The following is a 19803-nucleotide window of genomic DNA, read 5'->3' as shown; positions in this document are numbered from 1 at the left end:
GTGGTCGGGGGTTCAGTCTCACAGGTTTCGGGGGTCCAGTTTCAAAGGTGTCGGGGGTCCAGTCTCACAGGTGGTGTGTCCATTCTCACAGGTGTCGGGGGTCCATTCTCAAAAGTCCTGTGTGTCCACTCTCACAGGTGTAAGGGGTCAAGTCTCTCAGGTGTCGGGGGTCCAGTCTCACAGGTGTCAGGGGTCCAGTCTCACTAGTGACGTGGGTCCAGTCTCACAAGTGCAGTGGATCCAGTCTCACAGTTCTCGGGGCTCCAGTCTCACAGGTATTGGGTGTCCAGTCTCATAGGTGTTGGGGGTCCACACTCACAGGTGCAGTGGGTCCAGTCTCACAGGTGTCAGGGATCCAGTCTCTCAGGTGTTGGGGGTCCAGTCTCACAGGTGTCAGGGGTCCAGTCTCACAGGTGCAGTGGGTCCAGTCTCACAGGTGTCGGGGGTCCAGTCTCACATGTGTCAGGGGTCCAGTCTCACAGGTGTGGAGGGTGCAGTTTCACAGGTGCAGTTGGTCCAGTCTCACAGGGGCATTCGGTTCAGTCTCACATGTGTCGGGGGTGCAGTATCACAGGTGTCAGGGGTCCAGTCTCACAGGCGGTGGGTCCAGTCTCACAGGTGCAGTAGATCCAGTCTCACAGTTGTCGGGGCTCCAGCCTCACAGGTATCGGGTGTCCAGTCTCATAGGTGTTGGGGGTCCACACTCACAGGTGCAGTGGGTCCAGTCTCACAGGAGTCGGGTATCCAGTCTCACAGTGGTCGGGGCCGAGTCTCACAGGTGGAGTTGTTCCAGTCTCACACGTGTCAGGGGTCCAGTCTCACAGATTTCGGGGGTCCAGTCTCACAGGTGTCGGGGGTCCAGTCTCTCAGGTGTTGGGGGTCCACTCTCACAGGTGCAGTGGGTCCAGTCTCACAGGAGTCGGGGATCCAGTCTCACAGTGGTCGGTGGTCCAGTCTAACAGGTGTCGGGGGTCCAGTCTCACAGATGTCGGGGGTCCAGTCTCACAGGCATCAGGGGTCCAGTCTCACAGGCGGTGTGTCCATTCTCACAGGTGTCACGGGTCCAGTCTCTCAGGTGTTGGGGGTCCAGTCTCACAGGTATCAGGGGTCCAGTCTCACAGGTGCAGTGGGTCCAGTCTCACAGGTGTCGGGGGTCCAGTCCCACAGGTGTCAGGGGTCCAGTCTCACAGGTGTCGTGGGTGCAGTCTCACAGGTGCAGTTGGTCCAGTCTCAGAGGGGCATTCGGTTCAGTCTCACAGGTGTCGGGGTCCAGTATCACAGGTGTCAGAGGTCCAGTCCCACAAGCGTTGGGTCCAGTCTCACAGGTGCAGTGTGCCCAGTCTCTCAGGTGCCATTGATCCAGTCTCACAGGTGTGAGGGGTCCACTCTCAAAGGTGTCGGGGGTGGAGTCAACAGTTGCAGTTGATCCAGTCTCTCAGGTGTCAGGGGTCGAGTCTCACAATTATCGGGGGTCCAGTCTCAGGGGTTTCGGTGGTCCAGTCTCAAAGGTGTCTGGTGTCCAGTCTCTCAAGTGTTGGTTGTCCAATCTCACCGGTTTCGGGGGTCCAGTCTCACAGGTGTCGGGGGTCAAGTCTCACAGGTGTCTGGGTTCCACTCTCACAGGTGTCTGTGTTCCACTCTCACAGGTGTCGGGGGTCCAGTCTCACAGGTGCAGTCGGTGAGGTCTCAAAGGTGCAGTGGGGCCTGTCTCACAGGTGTAGTGGGTCAACTTTCACAGGCGTCAGGCGTCCAGTCTCACAGGTGTCAGGGGCCCAGTCTCACAGTTTTCGGGGTCCAGACTCACAGGTGTCAGGCATTCAGTCTCACTGGTGCAGTGGGTCCAGTCTCACAGGTTTCATGGGCCCAATCTCACAGGTGTCAGGTGTCCAATCTCACAGGCAGTGCGTCCAGTCTCACAGGTGTCAGGGGTCCAGCCTCACAGGTTTACTGGGTCCAGTTTCACAGGTGTCAGGAGTCCAGTCTCACAGGTGTCGGGGGTCGAGTCTCAGAGGTGTCAGGGTTCCAGACTCAGTGGTCGGGTGTCGAGTCTCATTGATGCAGTTGGGCCAGTCTCACAGGTTTCAGAGGACAGTCTCACTGGTACATGCGTCCAGTCTCACAGGTGTCTGGCTTCCAGTCTCACAGGTGTCGTGGTTCCAGTCTCTGAGATGTCGGGGTCCAGTCTCACAGGTGTCAGGGGTCCAGTCTCACAGGTGTCAGGGGTCCAGTCTCACAGGTGTCGGGTGTCCTGTCTCACAGGTGTCTGAGTTCCAGTCTCTCGTGTGCAGTAGGTCCAGTCTCACAGGTGCAGTGGGACTAGTCTCACAGGTGTTGGGGGTCGAGTCTGTCAGGTGCAGTTGGTCCAGTCTCACAGGGGCATTCGGTCCAGTCTCACAAGTGTCGGGGTTCCAGTCTCAAAGGTGTCAGGGGTCCAGTCTCACAGGCGGTGGGTCCAGCCTCACAGCTGCAGTGTGTCCAGTCTCACAGGTGCCGTTGATCCAGTCTCACAGGTGTCAGGGGTCCAGTCTCACAGGTGTCGGGGGTGGAAACTCACAGTTGCAGTTGATCCAGTCACACAAGTGTCGGGTGTCGAGTTTCACAAGTTTTGGGTGTCCAGTCTCACAGGTTTCAGTGGTCCAGTCTCAAAGGTGTTGGTTGTCCAGTCTCACAGGTGTCAGTTGTCCAGTCCCACAGGTTTCGGGGGTCAAGTCTCACAGGTGTCGGGTGTCTAGTCTCACAGGTGTCGGAGTTACTGTCTCATAGATGTCGGGCGTCCAGTCTCACAGGTGTCGGGGCTCCAGTCTCACAGGTGTCGGTGGTCCACTCTCACAGGTGCAGTGGGTCCAGTCTCACAGGTGTTGGGGTTCCAGTCTCACAGGTGTCGGGGGTCCACTCTCACAGGTGCAGTGGGTCCAGTTTCACAGGTGTCAGGGGTTCAGTCTCGCATGTGTGGTGGGTCCAGTCTCACAGGTGTCAGGGGTCCAATCTCACAGGCGGTGGGTCCAGTCTCACAGGTACATTGTGTCCAGTCTCACAGGTGTCAGGGGTGCAGTCTCACAGGTGTCAGGGGTCCAGTCTCACAGGTGTCAGGGGTTCAGGCTCACAGTGGTCAGGGCCGAGTCTCACAGGTACAGTTGGTCCAGTCTCACAGGTGTCAGGGGTGCAGTCTCATAGGTTTCGGGGGTTCAGTCCCACAGGTGTCGGGGGTCCAGTCTCTCAGGAGTCGGGGGTGCAGTCTCACAGGTGCAGTCGGAGCAGCCTCACAGTTGTCGGGGCTCCAGTCTCACAGGTATCGGGGGTCCAGTCTCACAGATGTTGGGGGTCCAGTCTCACAGGTGTCATGGGTGCAGTCTCACAGGTGCAGTTTGTCCAGTCTCCCAGTTGCCATTGGTCCAGTCTCACAGATGTCAGGGGTCCACTCTCACAGGGGTCGGGGGTGGAGTCTACAGTTGCAGTTGATCCAGTCTCTCAGGTGTCAGGGGTCGAGTCTCACAATTGTCGGGGGTACAGTCTCACAGGTTTCGGTGGTCCAGTCTCAAAGGTGTCGGGTGTCCAGTTTCACAAGTTTTGGTTGTCCAGTCTCTCAGGTTTCGGGGGTCCAGTCTCACACGTGTCGGGGGTCATGTCTCACAGGTGTCTGGGTTCCAATCTCACAGGTGTCGGGGGTCCAGTCTCACAAGGGCAGTCGGTGAGAACTCAAAGCTGCAGTAGGGCCAGTCTCACAGGTGTAGTGGGTCAACACTCTCAGGTGTCGGGTGTCCAGTCTAACAGGTGTCAGGGGCCCAGTCTCATAGGTGTCGGGGGTTCAGTCTTACAGGTGTCGGAGGCCCAGTCTCACAGGTGCAGTGGGTCCAGTCTCACAGGGGTCAGAGCTCCAGTCTCACAGGTGTCAGGGGTCCGGTCTCACAGGTGTCGGGGGTGCGGTCTCACAGGTGTCAGGGGTCTGGTCTCACAGCTGTCGGAGGTCCAGTCTCACAGGTGTCGGGGGTTCAGTCTCACAGGCAGTGGTTCCAGTCTCACAGCTGCAGTGGGTCCAGTCTCACAGGTGCCATGGGTCCAGTCTCACAGGTGTCGGGGGTCCAGTCCCACAGGCGGTATTTCAATTCTCACAGCTTTCAGAGGTCCATTCTCACAAGTGCCATGTTTACAGTCTCACAGGAGTCAGGGGTCCAGTCTCACAGGTGTCAGGGGTCCAGTCTCACAGTGGTCGGGGCCGAGTCTCACAATTGGCGTTGGTCCAGTCTCACAGGTGTCAGGGGTCCAGTCTCACAGGTTTCAGGGGTCCAGTCTCACAGGTGTCGGGGGTCCACTCTCTCAGGTGTTCGGGGTGCAGTCTCACACGTGCAGTCGGTCCAGTCTCACAGTTGTCGGGGCTCCAGTCTCACAGGTATCGGGGGTCCACTCTCACAGGTGCAGTGGGTCCAGTCTCACAGGAGTCGGGGATCCAGTCTCACAGTGGTCGGTGGTCCAGTCTCACAGGTGTTGGGGGTCCAGCCTCACAGATGTCGGGGGTCCAGTCTCACAGATGTCAGTGGTCCAGTCTCACAGGCGGTGTGTCCATTCTCACAGGTGTCGGGGGTCCATTCTCTCAAGTGCTGTGTGTCCAGTCTCACAGGTGTCGGGGGTCCAGTCTCACAGGTGTCAGGAGTCCAGTCTCACAGGTGTCAGGGGTCCAGTCTCACAGGTGTCGGGTGTCCTGTCTCAGAGGTATCTGGGTTCCAGTCTCTCATGTGCAGTAGGTCCAGTCTCACAGGTGCAGTGGGTCCAGTCTCACAGGTGTCGGAGCTCCAGTCCCACAGGTGTCGGGGGTCCGGTCTCACAGGTGTCGGGGGGTTCGGTCTCACAGGTGTCGGGGGTCCAGTCTCACAGGTGTCGGGGGTCCAGTCTCACAGGCAGTGGTTCCAGTCTCACAGCTGCAGTGGGTCCAGTCTCACAGGTGCCGTGGGTCCAGTCTCACAGGTGTCGGGGGTCGAGTCCGATAGGCGATATTTCAATTCTCACAGCTGTCGGAGCTCCATTCTCACAAGTGCCATGTTAACAGTCTCACAGGTGTCAGGGGTCCAGTCTCACAGGTGTCAGGGGTCCAGTCTCACAGGTGTCAGTGGTCCAGTCTCAGAGGTGTCAGGGGTCCAGTCTCACAGGTGTCAGGGGTCCACTCTCTCAGGTGTTCGGGGTGCAGTATCACATGTGCAGTCGGTCCAGTCTCACAGTTGTCGGGACTCCAGTCTCACAGGTATCGGGAGTCCACTCTCACAGCTACAGTGGGTCCAGTCGCACAGGAGTCGGGGATCCAGTCTCACAGTGGTCGGTGGTCCACTCTCACAGGTATCGCAGGTCCTGTCTCACAGATGTCGGGGGTCCAGTCTCACAGATGTCAGGGGTCCAGTCTCACAGGTGGTGTGTCCATTCTCACAGGTGTCGGGGGTCCATTCTCACAAGTGCTGTGTGTCCAGTCTCACAGGTGTCAGGGGTCCAGACTCTCAGGTGTCAGGGGTCCAGTCTCACAGGTGCAGTGGGTCCAGTCTCACAGGTGTCAGCGGTCCAGTCTCACAGGTGTCAGGGGTCCAGTCTCACAGGTGTCGGGTGTCCTGTCTCACAGGTGTCTGGGTTCCAGTCTCTCATGTGCAGTAGGTCCAGTCTCACAGGTGCAGTGGGTCCAGTCTTACAGGTGTTGTAGGTCCAGTCTCACAGGTATCGGGGTCCAGTTTCACAGGTGTCGTGGGTGCAGTCTCACAGGTGCAGTTGGTCCTGTCTCACAGGGGCATTCAGTTCAGTCTCACAGGTGTCGTGGTTCGAGTCTCACCGGTGCAGTTGGTCCAGTCTCACAGGTGTCAGGGGACAGTCTCACTGGTACGTGCATCCAGTCTCACAGGTGTCAAGGGTCCAGTCTCACAGGTGCAGTGCGTCCAGTCTCTCAGATGCTGTTGATCCAGTCTCACAGGTGTGAGGGGTCCACTCTCATAGGTCTCGGGGGTGGAGTCTACAGTTGCAGTTGATCCAGTCTCTCAGGTGTCAGGGGTCAAGTCTCACAATTGTCGGGGGTCCAATCTCACAGGTTTCGGGGGTCCAGTCTCACAGGTGTCGGGGGTCCAGTCTCACAGGTGTTGGGGGTCAAGTCTCACAGGTGTCTGTGTTCCACTCTCAAATGTGTCGGGGGTCCAGTCTCACAGGTTCAGTCGGTGAGGTCTCAAAGGTGCAGTGGGGCCAGTCTCACCGGTGTAGTGGCTCAACTTTCACAGGTGTTGGGTGTCCAGTCTCACCGGTTTCAGGGGCATAGTTTCACAGGTTTCGGGGTCCAGTCTCACAGGTGTCAGGTATCCAATCTCACTGTTGCAGTGGGTCCAGTCTCACAGGTGTCATGGGCCCACTCTCACAGGTGTCAGGTGTCCAATCTCACAGGCAGTGGGTCCAGTCTCACAGGTGTCAGGAATCCAGTCTCACAGTGGTCGGGGGTCGAGTCTCACCAGTGCAGTTGGTCCAGTCTCACAGGTGTCAGGGGACAGTCTCACAGGTACGTGCGTCCAGTCTCACAGGTGTCAGGGGACAGTCTCACTGGTACGTGCGCCCAGTCTCACAGGTGTCTGGCTTCCAGTCTCACAGGTGTCGGGGTTCCAGTCTCACAGGTGTCGGGGTTCGAGTCTCACAGGTGTCGGGGTTCCAGTCTCACAGGTGTCGGGTGTCCAGTCTCTCAGGTGTCGGGGGTCCCGTCTCACAGGTTCAGTCGGTACAGTCTCACAGGTGTCGGAGCTCCAGTCTCACAGGTGTTGGGGGTCCAGTCTCACAGGTGTCGGGGGTCCGGTCTCACAGGTGTCAGGGGTCCAGTCTCACAGGCGGTGGTTCCAGTCTCACAGCTGCAGTGGGTCCAGTCTCACAGGTGCCGTTTGTCCAGTCTCACAGGTGTCAGGGGTCCAGTCTCACAAAGGTCGGGGGTCGAGTCTCACAGGTGCAATTGATGCAGTCTCACAGGTGTCGGGGATCGAGTCTCACAAGTGTCGGGGGTCCAGTCTCACAGGTGTAGTGTGTCCATGCTCACAGGTGTCGAGGGTCCAGTCTCAGAGGTGTCGGTGGTCCAGTTTCACAGATGACAGAGTTCCAGTCTCACAGGTGCAGTGGGTCCAGTCTCACAGATGTTGGGGGTTCAGTCTCACAGGTGTCGTGGGTCCAGTCTCACAAGTGTCAGTGGTACAGTCTCACATGCGCTGGGTCCAGCCTCACAGATGTTTGGGGTCAAGTCTCGCAGCTGTCGGGGTTCCAGTCTCACAGGTGTCGGGGTTCCAGTCTCAGAGCTTTCGGGGTTCCATTCTCACAGTTGTCGGGGGACCAGTCTCTCAGGTGTCGGGGGTCCAGTCTCACAGGCGCAGTCGGTCCATTCTCACAGTTGTCACGGCTCCAGCCTCACAGTTTTCGTGGGTCCAGTCTCACAGGTGTTGGGTGTCCAGTCTCACAGAAGTCAGGGATCGAGTCTCACAGTGGTCGGGGGTTCAGTCTCACAGGTTTCGGGGGTCCAGTTTCAAAGGTGTCGGGGGTCCAGTCTCACAGGTGGTGTGTCCATTCTCACAGGTGTCGGGGGTCCATTCTCAAAAGTCCTGTGTGTCCACTCTCACAGGTGTAAGGGGTCAAGTCTCTCAGGTGTCGGGGGTCCAGTCTCACAGGTGTCAGGGGTCCAGTCTCACAGGTGTCAGGGGTCCAGTCTCACAAGTGTCGGGTGTCCTGTCTCAGAGGTATCTGGGTTCCAGTCTCTCATGTGCAGTAGGTCCAGTCTCACAGGTGCAGTGGGTCCAGTCTCACAGGTGTCGGAGCTCCAGTCCCACAGGTGTCGGGGGTCCGGTCTCACAGGTGTCGGGGGGTTCGGTCTCACAGGTGTCGGGGGTCCAGTCTCACAGGTGTCGGGGGTCCAGTCTCACAGGCAGTGGTTCCAGTCTCACAGCTGCAGTGGGTCCAGTCTCACAGGTGCCGTGGGTCCAGTCTCACAGGTGTCGGGGGTCGAGTCCCACAGGCGATATTTCAATTCTCACAGCTGTCGGAGCTCCATTCTCACAAGTGCCATGTTAACAGTCTCACAGGTGTCAGGGGTCCAGTCTCACAGGTGTCAGGGGTCCAGTCTCACAGGTGTCAGTGGTCCAGTCTCAGAGGTGTCAGGGGTCCAGTCTCACAGGTGTCAGGGGTCCACTCTCTCAGGTGTTCGGGGTGCAGTATCACATGTGCAGTCGGTCCAGTCTCACAGTTGTCGGGACTCCAGTCTCACAGGTATCGGGAGTCCACTCTCACAGCTACAGTGGGTCCAGTCGCACAGGAGTCGGGGATCCAGTCTCACAGTGGTCGGTGGTCCAGTCTCACAGGTATCGCAGGTCCTGTCTCACAGATGTCGGGGGTCCAGTCTCACAGATGTCAGGGGTCCAGTCTCACAGGTGGTGTGTCCATTCTCACAGGTGTCGGGGGTCCATTCTCACAAGTGCTGTGTGTCCAGTCTCACAGGTGTCAGGGGTCCAGACTCTCAGGTGTCAGGGGTCCAGTCTCACAGGTGCAGTGGGTCCAGTCTCACAGGTGTCAGGGGTCCAGTCTCACAGGTGTCAGGGGTCCAGTCTCACAGGTGTCGGGTGTCCTGTCTCACAGGTGTCTGGGTTCCAGTCTCTCATGTGCAGTAGGTCCAGTCTCACAGGTGCAGTGGGTCCAGTCTTACAGGTGTTGTAGGTCCAGTCTCACAGGTATCGGGGTCCAGTTTCACAGGTGTCGTGGGTGCAGTCTCACAGGTGCAGTTGGTCCTGTCTCACAGGGGCATTCAGTTCAGTCTCACAGGTGTCGTGGTTCGAGTCTCACCGGTGCAGTTGGTCCAGTCTCACAGGTGTCAGGGGACAGTCTCACTGGTACGTGCATCCAGTCTCACAGGTGTCAAGGGTCCAGTCTCACAGGTGCAGTGCGTCCAGTCTCTCAGATGCTGTTGATCCAGTCTCACAGGTGTGAGGGGTCCACTCTCATAGGTCTCGGGGGTGGAGTCTACAGTTGCAGTTGATCCAGTCTCTCAGGTGTCAGGGGTCAAGTCTCACAATTGTCGGGGGTCCAATCTCACAGGTTTCGGGGGTCCAGTCTCACAGGTGTCGGGGGTCCAGTCTCACAGGTGTTGGGGGTCAAGTCTCACAGGTGTCTGTGTTCCACTCTCAAATGTGTCGGGGGTCCAGTCTCACAGGTTCAGTCGGTGAGGTCTCAAAGGTGCAGTGGGGCCAGTCTCACCGGTGTAGTGGCTCAACTTTCACAGGTGTTGGGTGTCCAGTCTCACCGGTTTCAGGGGCATAGTCTCACAGGTTTCGGGGTCCAGTCTCACAGGTGTCAGGTATCCAATCTCACTGTTGCAGTGGGTCCAGTCTCACAGGTGTCATGGGCCCACTCTCACAGGTGTCAGGTGTCCAATCTCACAGGCAGTGGGTCCAGTCTCACAGGTGTCAGGAATCCAGTCTCACAGTGGTCGGGGGTCGAGTCTCACCAGTGCAGTTGGTCCAGTCTCACAGGTGTCAGGGGACAGTCTCACAGGTACGTGCGTCCAGTCTCACAGGTGTCAGGGGACAGTCTCACTGGTACGTGCGCCCAGTCTCACAGGTGTCTGGCTTCCAGTCTCACAGGTGTCGGGGTTCCAGTCTCACAGGTGTCGGGGTTCGAGTCTCACAGGTGTCGGGGTTCCAGTCTCACAGGTGTCGGGTGTCCAGTCTCTCAGGTGTCGGGGGTCCAGTCTCACAGGTTCAGTCGGTACAGTCTCACAGGTGTCGGAGCTCCAGTCTCACAGGTGTTGGGGGTCCAGTCTCACAGGTGTCGGGGGTCCGGTCTCACAGGTGTCAGGGGTCCAGTCTCACAGGCGGTGGTTCCAGTCTCACAGCTGCAGTGGGTCCAGTCTCACAGGTGCCGTTTGTCCAGTCTCACAGGTGTCAGGGGTCCAGTCTCACAAAGGTCGGGGGTCGAGTCTCACAGGTGCAATTGATGCAGTCTCACAGGTGTCGGGGATCGAGTCTCACAAGTGTCGGGGGTCCAGTCTCACAGGTGTAGTGTGTCCATGCTCACAGGTGTCGAGGGTCCAGTCTCAAAGGTGTCGGTGGTCCAGTTTCACAGATGACAGAGTTCCAGTCTCACAGGTGCAGTGGGTCCAGTCTCACAGATGTTGGGGGTTCAGTCCCACAGGTGTCGTGGGTCCAGTCTCACAAGTGTCAGTGGTACAGTCTCACATGCGCTGGGTCCAGCCTCACAGATGTTTGGGGTCAAGTCTCGCAGCTGTCGGGGTTCCAGTCTCACAGGTGTCGGGGTTCCAGTCTCAGAGCTTTCGGGGTTCCATTCTCACAGTTGTCGGGGGACCAGTCTCTCAGGTGTCGGGGGTCCAGTCTCACAGGCGCAGTCGGTCCATTCTCACAGTTGTCACGGCTCCAGTCTCACAGTTTTCGTGGGTCCAGTCTCACAGGTGTTGGGGGTCCAGTCTCACAGAAGTCAGGGATCGAGTCTCACAGTGGTCGGGGGTTCAGTCTCACAGGTTTCGGGGGTCCAGTTTCAAAGGTGTCGGGGGTCCAGTCTCACAGGTGGTGTGTCCATTCTCACAGGTGTCGGGGGTCCATTCTCAAAAGTCCTGTGTGTCCACTCTCACAGGTGTAAGGGGTCAAGTCTCTCAGGTGTCGGGGGTCCAGTCTCACAGGTGTCAGGGGTCCAGTCTCACTAGTGCCGTGGGTCCAGTCTCACAAGTGCAGTGGATCCAGTCTCACAGTTGTCGGGGCTCCAGTCTCAAAGGTATTGGGTGTCCAGTCTCATAGGTGTTGGGGGTCCACACTCACAGGTGCAGTGGGTCCAGTCTCACAGATGTCAGGGATCCAGTCTCTCAGGTGTTGGGGGTCCAGTCTCACAGGTGTCAGGGGTCCAGTCTCACAGGTGCAGTGGGTCCAGTCTCACAGGTGTCGGGGGTCCAGTCTCACATGTGTCAGGGGTCCAGTCTCACAGGTGTGGAGGGTGCAGTCTCACAGGTGCAGTTGGTCCAGTCTCACAGGGGCATTCGGTTCAGTCTCACATGTGTCGGGGGTGCAGTATCACAGGTGTCAGGGGTCCAGTCTCACAGGCGGTGGGTCCAGTCTCACAGGTGCAGTGGATCCAGTCTCACAGTTGTCGGGGCTCCAGTCTCACAGGTATCGGGTGTCCAGTCTCATAGGTGTTGGGGGTCCACACTCACAGGTGCAGTGGGTCCAGTCTCACAGGAGTCGGGTATCCAGTCTCACAGTGGTCGGGGCCGAGTCTCACAGGTGGAGTTGTTCCAGTCTCACACGTGTCAGGGGTCCAGTCTCACAGGTTTCGGGGGTCCAGTCTCACAGGTGTCGGGGGTCCAGTCTCTCAGGTGTTGGGGGTCCACTCTCACAGGTGCAGTGGGTCCAGTCTCACAGGAGTCGGGGATCCAGTCTCACAGTGGTCGGTGGTCCAGTCTAACAGGTGTCGAGGGTCCAGTCTCACAGATGTCGGGGGTCCAGTCTCACAGGCATCAGGGGTCCAGTCTCACAGGCGGTGTGTCCATTCTCACAGGTGTCACGGGTCCAGTCTCTCAGGTGTTGGGGGTCCAGTCTCACAGGTATCAGGGGTCCAGCCTCACAGGTGCAGTTGGTCCAGTCTCACAGGTGTCGGGGGTCCAGTCCCACAGTTGTCAGGGGTCCAGTCTCACAGGTGTCGTGGGTGCAGTCTCACAGGTGCAGTTGGTCCAGTCTCAGAGGGGCATTCGGTTCAGTCTCACAGGTGTCGGGGTCCAGTATCACAGGTGTCAGAGGTCCAGTCCCACAAGCGTTGGGTCCAGTCTCACAGGTGCAGTGTGCCCAGTCTCTCAGGTGCCATTGATCCAGTCTCACAGGTGTGAGGGGTCCACTCTCAAAGGTGTCGGGGGTGGAGTCAACAGTTGCAGTTGATCCAGTCTCTCAGGTGTCAGGGGTCGAGTCTCACAATTATCGGGGGTCCAGTCTCAGGGGTTTCGGTGGTCCAGTCTCAAAGGTGTCTGGTGTCCAGTCTCACAAGTGTTGGTTGTCCAATCTCACCGGTTTCGGGGGTCCAGTCTCACAGGTGTCGGGGGTCAAGTCTCACAGGTGTCTGGGTTCCACTCTCACAGGTGTCTGTGTTCCACTCTCACAGGTGTCGGAGGTCCAGTCTCACAGGTGCAGTCGGTGAGGTCTCAAAGGTGCAGTGGGGCCTGTCTCACAGGTGTAGTGGGTCAACTTTCACAGGCGTCAGGCGTCCAGTCTCACAGGTGTCAGGGGCCCAGTCTCACAGTTTTCGGGGTCCAGACTCACAGGTGTCAGGCATTCAGTCTCACTGGTGCAGTGGGTCCAGTCTCACAGGTTTCATGGGCCCAATCTCACAGGTGTCAGGTGTCCAATCTCACAGGCAGTGCGTCCAGTCTCACAGGTGTCAGGGGTCCAGCCTCACAGGTTTACTGGGTCCAGTTTCACAGGTGTCAGGAGTCCAGTCTCACAGGTGTCGGGGGTCGAGTCTCAGTGGTGTCAGGGTTCCAGACTCAGTGGTCGGGTGTCGAGTCTCATTGATGCAGTTGGGCCAGTCTCACAGGTTTCAGAGGACAGTCTCACTGGTACATGCGTCCAGTCTCACAGGTGTCTGGCTTCCAGTCTCACAGGTGTCGTGGTTCCAGTCTCTCAGATGTCGGGGTCCCGTCTCACAGGTGTCAGGGATCCAGTCTCACAGGTGTCAGGGGTCCAGTCTCACAGGTGTCGGGTGTCCTGTCTCACAGGTGTCTGAGTTCCAGTCTCTCGTGTGCAGTAGGTCCAGTCTCACAGGTGCAGTGGGACTAGTCTCACAGGTGTTGGGGGTCGAGTCTGTCAGGTGCAGTTGGTCCAGTCTCACAGGGGCATTCGGTCCAGTCTCACAAGTGTCGGGGTTCCAGTCTCAAAGGTGTCAGGGGTCCAGTCTCACAGGCGGTGGGTCCAGCCTCACAGCTGCAGTGTGTCCAGTCTCACAGGTGCCGTTGATCCAGTCTCACAGGTGTCAGGGGTCCAGTCTCACAGGTGTCGGGGGTGGAAACTCACAGTTGCAGTTGATCCAGTCACACAAGTGTCGGGTGTCGAGTTTCACAAGTTTTGGGGGTCCAGTCTCACAGGTTTCAGTGGTCCAGTCTCCAAGGTGTTGGTTGTCCAGTCTCACAGGTGTCAGTTGTCCAGTCCCACAGGTGTCGGGGGTCAAGTCTCACAGGTGTCGGGTGTCTAGTCTCACAGGTATCGGAGTTACTGTCTCATAGATGTCGGGCGTCCAGTCTCACAGGTGTCGGGGCTCCAGTCTCACAGGTGTCGGTGGTCCACTCTCACAGGTGCAGTGGGTCCAGTCTCACAGGTGTTGGGGTTCCAGTCTCACAGGTGTCGGGGGTCTACTCTCACAGGTGCAGTGGGTCCAGTTTCACAGGTGTCAGGGGTTCAGTCTCGCATGTGTCGTGGGTCCAGTCTCACAGGTGTCAGGGGTCCAATCTCACAGGCGGTGGGTCCAGTCTCACAGGTACATTGTGTCCAGTCTCACAGGTGTCAGGGGTGCAGTCTCACAGGTGTCAGGGGTCCAGTCTCACAGGTGTCAGGGGTTCAGGCTCACAGTGGTCAGGGCCGAGTCTCACAGGTACAGTTGGTCCAGTCTCACAGGTGTCAGGGGTGCAGTCTCATAGGTTTCGGGGGTCCAGTCCCACAGGTGTCGGGGGTCCAGTCTCTCAGGAGTCGGGGGTGCAGCCTCACAAGTGCAGTCGGAGCAGCCTCACAGTTGTCGGGGCTCCAGTCTCACAGGTATCGGGGGTCCAGTCTCACAGATGTTGGGGGTCCAGTCTCACAGGTATCAGGGGTCCAGTCTCATAGGCGGTGTGTCCACTCTCACAGGTGTCGGGGGTCCATTCTCACAAGTGCTGTGTGTCCAGTCTCACTGGAGTCAGGGGTCCAGTCTCTCAGGTGTTGGGGGTCCAGTCTCTCAGGAGTCAGCGGTCCAGTCTCACTAGTGACGTGGGTCCCGTCTCACAGGTGCAGTGGGTCCATTCTCACAGGTGTCGGGGGTTCAGTCTCACAGGTGTCAGGGGTCCAGTCTCACAGGTGTCAGGGGTCCAGTCTCACAGGTGTCAGGGGTCCAGTCTCACAGGTGTCGGGTGTCCTGTCTCACAGGTGTCTGGGTTCCAGTCTCTCATGAGCAGTCGGTCCAGTCTCACAGGTGCAGTGGGTCCAGTCTCACAGGTGTTGGGGTCCAGTCTCACAGGTATCGGGGTCCAGTCTCACAGGTGTCGTGGTTGCAGTCTCACAGGTGCAGTATTTCCAGTCTCACAGGGGCATTCGGTTCAGTCTCACAGGTGTCGGTGGTCCAGTCTCACAGGTGTCAGGGGTCCAGTATCACAGGTGCAGTGTGTCCAGACTCCCAGTTGCCATTGGTCCAGTCTCACAAATGTCAGGGGTCCACTCTCACAGCTGTCGGGGGTGGAGTCTACAGTTGCATTTTATCCAGTCTCTCAGGTGTCAGGGGTCGAATCTCACAATTGTCGGGGGTCAAGTCTCACATGTTTCGGTGGTCCAGTCTCAAAGGTGTCGGTGGTCCAGTCTCACACGTGTTGGTTGTCCAGTCTCAGGTTTCGGTGGTCCAGTCTCACAGGTGTCGGGGGTCAAATCTCACAGGTGTCTCGTTTCCACTCTCACAGTTGTCTGGGTTCCACTCTCACAGGTATTGGGGGTCCAGTCTCACAGGTGCAGTCGGTGAGGTCTCAAAGGTGCAGTGGGGCCTGTCTCACAGGTGTAGTGGATAAACTCTCACAGGTGTCGAGTGTCCAGTCTCACAGGTGTCAGGGGCCCAGTCTCATAGGTGTCGGGGGTTCAGTCTTACAGGTGTCGGAGGTCCAGTCTCATAGGTGCAGTGGATCCAGTCTCACAGGTGTAGGAGCTCCAGTCTCACAGGTGTAGGAGCTCAAGTCTCACAGGTGTCGGGGTCCAGTCTCACAGGTGTCAGGCATCCAGTCTCACTGGTACAGTGGGTCCAGTCTCACAGGTGTCATGGGCCCACTCTCACAAGTGTCAGGTGTCCAATCTCACAGGCAGTGCGTCCAGCCTCACAGGTGTACTGGGTCCAGTCTCACAGGTGTCAGGAGTCCAGTCTCACAGGTGTCGGGGGTCCAGACTCAGAGGTGTCAGGGTTCCAGTCTCACAGTGGTCGGGGGTCGAGCCTCACTGCTGCAGTTGGTCCAGTCTCACAGGTGTCAGGGGACAGTCCCACTGGTACATGCGTCCAGTCTCACAGGTGTCTGGCTTCCAGTCTCACATGTGTCGGAGTCCAGTCTAACAGGTTTCAGGGTTCCAGTCTCACAGCTGCAGTGGATTCAGTCCCACAGGTGTCGGGGGTGCAGTCTCACAGGTGTCAGGGGTCCAGTCTCATAGGGGTCAGGGGTCTAGTCTCACAGGTGTTGCGGGTCAAGTCTGTCAGGTGCAGTTGGTCCAGTCTCATAGGGGCATTCGGTCCAGTCTCACAAGTGTCGGGGGTTCAGTCTCAAAGGTGACAGTGATCCAGTCTCACAGGCGGTGGATCCAGCCTCACAGGTGCAGTTTGTCCAGTCTCACAGGTGCCGTTGGTCCAGTCTCACAGGTGTCAGGGTTCCAGTCTCACAGGTGTCGGGGGTGGTGTCTCACAGTTGCAGTTGATCCAGTCTTACAGGTGTCAGGGGTCGAGTCTCACAAGTGTTGGGGTCCAGTCTCACAGGTTTCAGTGGTCCAGTCTCAAAGGTGTCGGTGGTCCAGTCTCACAGGTGTCAGTTGTCCAGTCTCACAGGTGTCGGTGTCCAGTCTCACAGGTGTCGGGGGTCAAGTCTCACAGGTGTCGGGGGTCAAGTCTCACAGGTGTCGGGGGTCAAGTCTCACAGGTGTCGGAGTTACTGTCTCATAGATGTCGGGCGTCCAGTCTCACAGGTGTCGGTGGTCCAGTCTCACAGGTGTCGGGGGTCCACTCTCACAGGTGCAGTGGGTCCAGTCTCACAGGTGTCAGGGGTTCATTCTCGCATGTGTCGTGGGTCCAGTCTCACAGGTGTCAGCGGTCCAGTCTCACAGGCGGTGTGTCCATTCTCACAGGTGTCAGGGTTCCATTCTCACAAGTGCTGTGTGTCCAGTCTCATAGGAGTCAGGGGTCCAGTCTTTCAGGTGTTGGGGGTCCAGTCTCACAGGTGTCAGGGGTCCAGTCTCACTAGTCACGTGGATCCAGTCTCACAGGTGCAGTGGGTCCATTCTCACAGGTGTCGGGGCTCCAGTCTCACAGGTGTCAGGGGTCCAGTCACACAGGTGTCAGGTGTCCAGTCTCACAGGTGTCGGGTGTCCTTCCTCACAGGTGTCTGGGTTCCAGTCTCTCATGAGCAGTAGGTCCAAACTCACAGGTGCAGTGGGTCCAGTCTCACAGGTGTTGTGGGTCCAGTCTCACAGGTATCGGGGTCCAGTCTCACAGTTGTCGTGGGTGCAGTCTCACAGGTGCAGTTTATCCAGTCTCACAGGGGCATTCGGTTCGGTCTCACAGGTGTCGGCAGTTCAGTCTCACAGGTGTCATGGGTTCAGTCTCACAGGTGCAGTGTGTCCAGTCTCCCAGTTGCCATTGGTCCATTCTCAGGGGTGTCAGGGGTCCACTCTCACAGGTGTCGGGGGTTGAGTCTACAGTTGCAGTTGATCCAGTCTCTCAGGTGTCAGGGGTGGAATCTCACAATTGTCGGGGGTCCAGTCTCACAGGTTTCGGTGGTCCAGTCTCAAATGTGCCGGGGGTCCAGTCTCAGAGGTGTCGGGCATCAAATCTCACAGGTGTCTTGGTTTCACTCTCACAGGTGTCTTGGTTCCACTCTCACAGGTGTCGGGGGTCCAGTCTCACAAGTGCAGTCGGTGAGGTCTCAAAGGTGCAGTGGAGCCAGTCTCACAGGTGTAGTGGATCAATTCTCACAGGTTTCGGGTGTCCAGTCTCACAGGTTTCAGGGGCCCAGTGTCATAGGTGTCGGGGGTTCAGTCTTACAGGTGTCGGAATTCCAGTCTCACAGGTGCAGTGGGTCCAATCTCACAGGTGTCGGAGCTCCAGTCTCACAGGTGTCGGGGGTCCAATTTCAAAGGTGTCGGGGTCCAGTCTCACAGGTGTCAGGGGTCCAGTCTCACAGGTGGTGTGTCCATTCTCACAGGTGTCGGGTGTCCAGTCTCTCAGGTGTCGAGGGTCCAGTCTCACAGGTTCAGTCGGTACTGTCTCACAGGTGTTGGAGCTCCAGTCTCACAGGTGTCGGGGGTCCAGTCTCACAGGTGTCGGGGCTCCGGTCTCACAGGTGTCGGGGGTCCAGTCTCACAAGTGTCAGTGGTACAGTCTCACAGGTGCTGGGTCCAGCCTCACAGATATTTGGGGTCCAGTCTCACAGCTGTCGGGGTTCCACTCTCACAGGTGTCGGGGTTCCAGCCTCACAGGTGTCGGGGTTCCAGTCTCACAGGTGTCGGGGTTCCAGTCTCACAGGTGTCGGTGGACCAGTCTCGCAGGTGTCGGGGGTCCAGTCTCACAGGCGCAGTCACTCCAGTCTCACAGTTGTCGCAGCTCCAGTCTCACAGATTTCAGGGTTCCAGTCTCACAGGTGTTAGGGGTCCAGTCTCACAGGATGCGGGGATCCAGTCTCACAGTGGTAGGGGGTCCAGTCTCACAGGTTTTGGGGGTCCAGTATCAAAGGTGTCGGGGTCCAGTCTCACAGGTGTCAGGGGTCCAGTCTCACAGGTGTCAGTGTCCAGTTTCTCAGGTGTCGGTGGTCCAGTCTCACAGGTTCAGTCGGTACAGTCACACAGCTGTTGGAGCTCCAGTCTCACAGGTGTCGGGGGTCCAGTCTCACAGGTGTAATGTGTCCATGCTCACAGGTGTTGGGGGTCCAGTCTCAAAGGTGTCGGTGGTCCAGTCGCAAACATGTCAGAGTTCCAGTCTCACAGGTGCAGTGGGTCCAGTCTCACAGATGTCGGGGGTTCAGTCTCACAGGTGTCGTGGGTCCAGTCTCACAGGTGTCGGGGTTCCAGTCTCACAGGTGTCGGGGTTCCAGTCTCACAGGTGTCGTGGGTTCAGTCTCACAGGCGCAGTCGGTCCAGTCGCACAGTTGTCGCAGCTCCAGTCTCACTGTTTTCAGGGGTCCAGTCTCACAGGTGTTAGGGGTCCAATCTCACAGGAGTCGGGGTCCATTCTCACAGGTGTCGGGGGTCCAATCTCAAAAGTGCCGTGTGTCCAGTCTCACAGGTGTCAGGGTTCCAGTCTCACAGGTGTCGGGTGTCCAGTCTCTCAGGTGTCGGGGGTCCAGTCTCACAGTTTCAGTCGGTACAGTCTCACAGGTGTTGGAGCTCCAGTCTCACAGGTGTCGGGGGTCCAGTCTCACAGGTGTCAGGGGTCCAGTCTCACAGGTGTCAGTGTCCAGTTTCTCAGGTGTCGGTGGTCCAGTCTCACAGGTTCAGTCGGTACAGTCTCACAGCTGTTGGAGCTCCAGTCTCACAGGTGTAGGGGGCCCAGTCTCACAGGTGTAATGTGTCCATGCTCACAGGTGTTGGGGGTCCAGTCTCACAGGTTCAGTCGGTACAGTGTCACAGGTGTCGGGGCTCCGGTCTCACAGGTGTCGGGGGTCCAGCCTCACAAGTGTCAGTGGTACAGTCTCACAGGCGCTGGGTCCAGCCTCACAGGTCTTTGGGGTCCAGTCTCGCAGCTGTCGGGGTTCCACTCTCACAGGTGTCGGGGTTCCACTCTCACAGGTGTCGGGGTTCCACTCTCACAGGTGTCGGCGGTACAGTCTCACAGGTATCAGGGGTTCAGTCTCACAGGTGCAGTGTGTCCAGTCTCCCAGTTGCCATTGGTCCAGTCTCACAGGTGTCAGGGGTCCACTCTCACAGGTGTCGGGGGTGGAGTTACTACAGTTGCAGTTGATCCAGTCTCTCAGGTGTCAGGGGTCGAATCTCACAATTGTCGGGGGTCCAGTCTCACAGGTTTCGGTGGTCCAGTCTCAAATGTGCCGGGGGTCCAGTCTCAGAGGTGTCGGGGGTCAAATCTCACAGGTGTCTTGGTTCCACTCTCACAGGTGTCTTGGTTCCACTCTCACAGGTGTCGGGGGTCCAGTCTCACAGGTGCAGTCGGTGAGGTCTCAAAGGTGCAGTGGGGCCAGTCTCACAGGTGTAGTGGATCAATTCTCACAGGTTTCGGGTGTCCAGTCCCACAGGTTTCAGGTGCCCAGTGTCATAGGTGTCGGGGGTTCAGTCTTATAGGTGTCGGAGGTCCAGTCTCACAGGTGCAGTGGGTCCAGTCTCACAAGTGTCGGAGCTCCAGTCTGACAGGTGTCGGGGGTCCAGTTTCAAAGGTGTCGGGGTCCAGTCTCACAGGTGTCAGGGGTCCAGTCTCACAGGTGGTGTGTCCATTCTCACAGGTGTCGGGTGTCCAGTCTCTCAGGTGTCGGGGGTCCAGTCTCACAGGTTCAGTCGGTACAGTCTCACAGGTGTCGGAGGTCCAGTCTCACAGGTGTCGGGGTCCAGTCTCACAGGTGTCAGGGTTCCTGTCTCACAGGTCTCGGGTGTCCAGTCTCTCAGGTGTCGGTGGTCCAGTCTCACAGGTTCAGTCGGTACAGTCTCACAGGTGTTGGAGCTCCAGTCTCACAGGTGTCGGGGGTCCAGTCTCACAGGTGTAATGTATCCATGCTCACAGGTGTTGGGGGTCGAGTCTCAAAGCTGTCGGTGGTCCAGTCTCACAGATGTCAGAGTTCCAGTCTCACAGGTGCAGTGGGTCCAGTCTCACAGATGTCGGGGGTTCAGTCTCACAGGTGTCGTGGGTCCAGTC

This window comes from Somniosus microcephalus, chromosome 13 (assembly GCF_052327205.1).
Source record: "Somniosus microcephalus isolate GS21.2 chromosome 13, FLI_Smic_1.0, whole genome shotgun sequence".
Classification (NCBI taxonomy): Eukaryota; Metazoa; Chordata; class Chondrichthyes; order Squaliformes; family Somniosidae; genus Somniosus; species Somniosus microcephalus.
Note: the sequence above shows the minus strand (reverse complement) of the source record.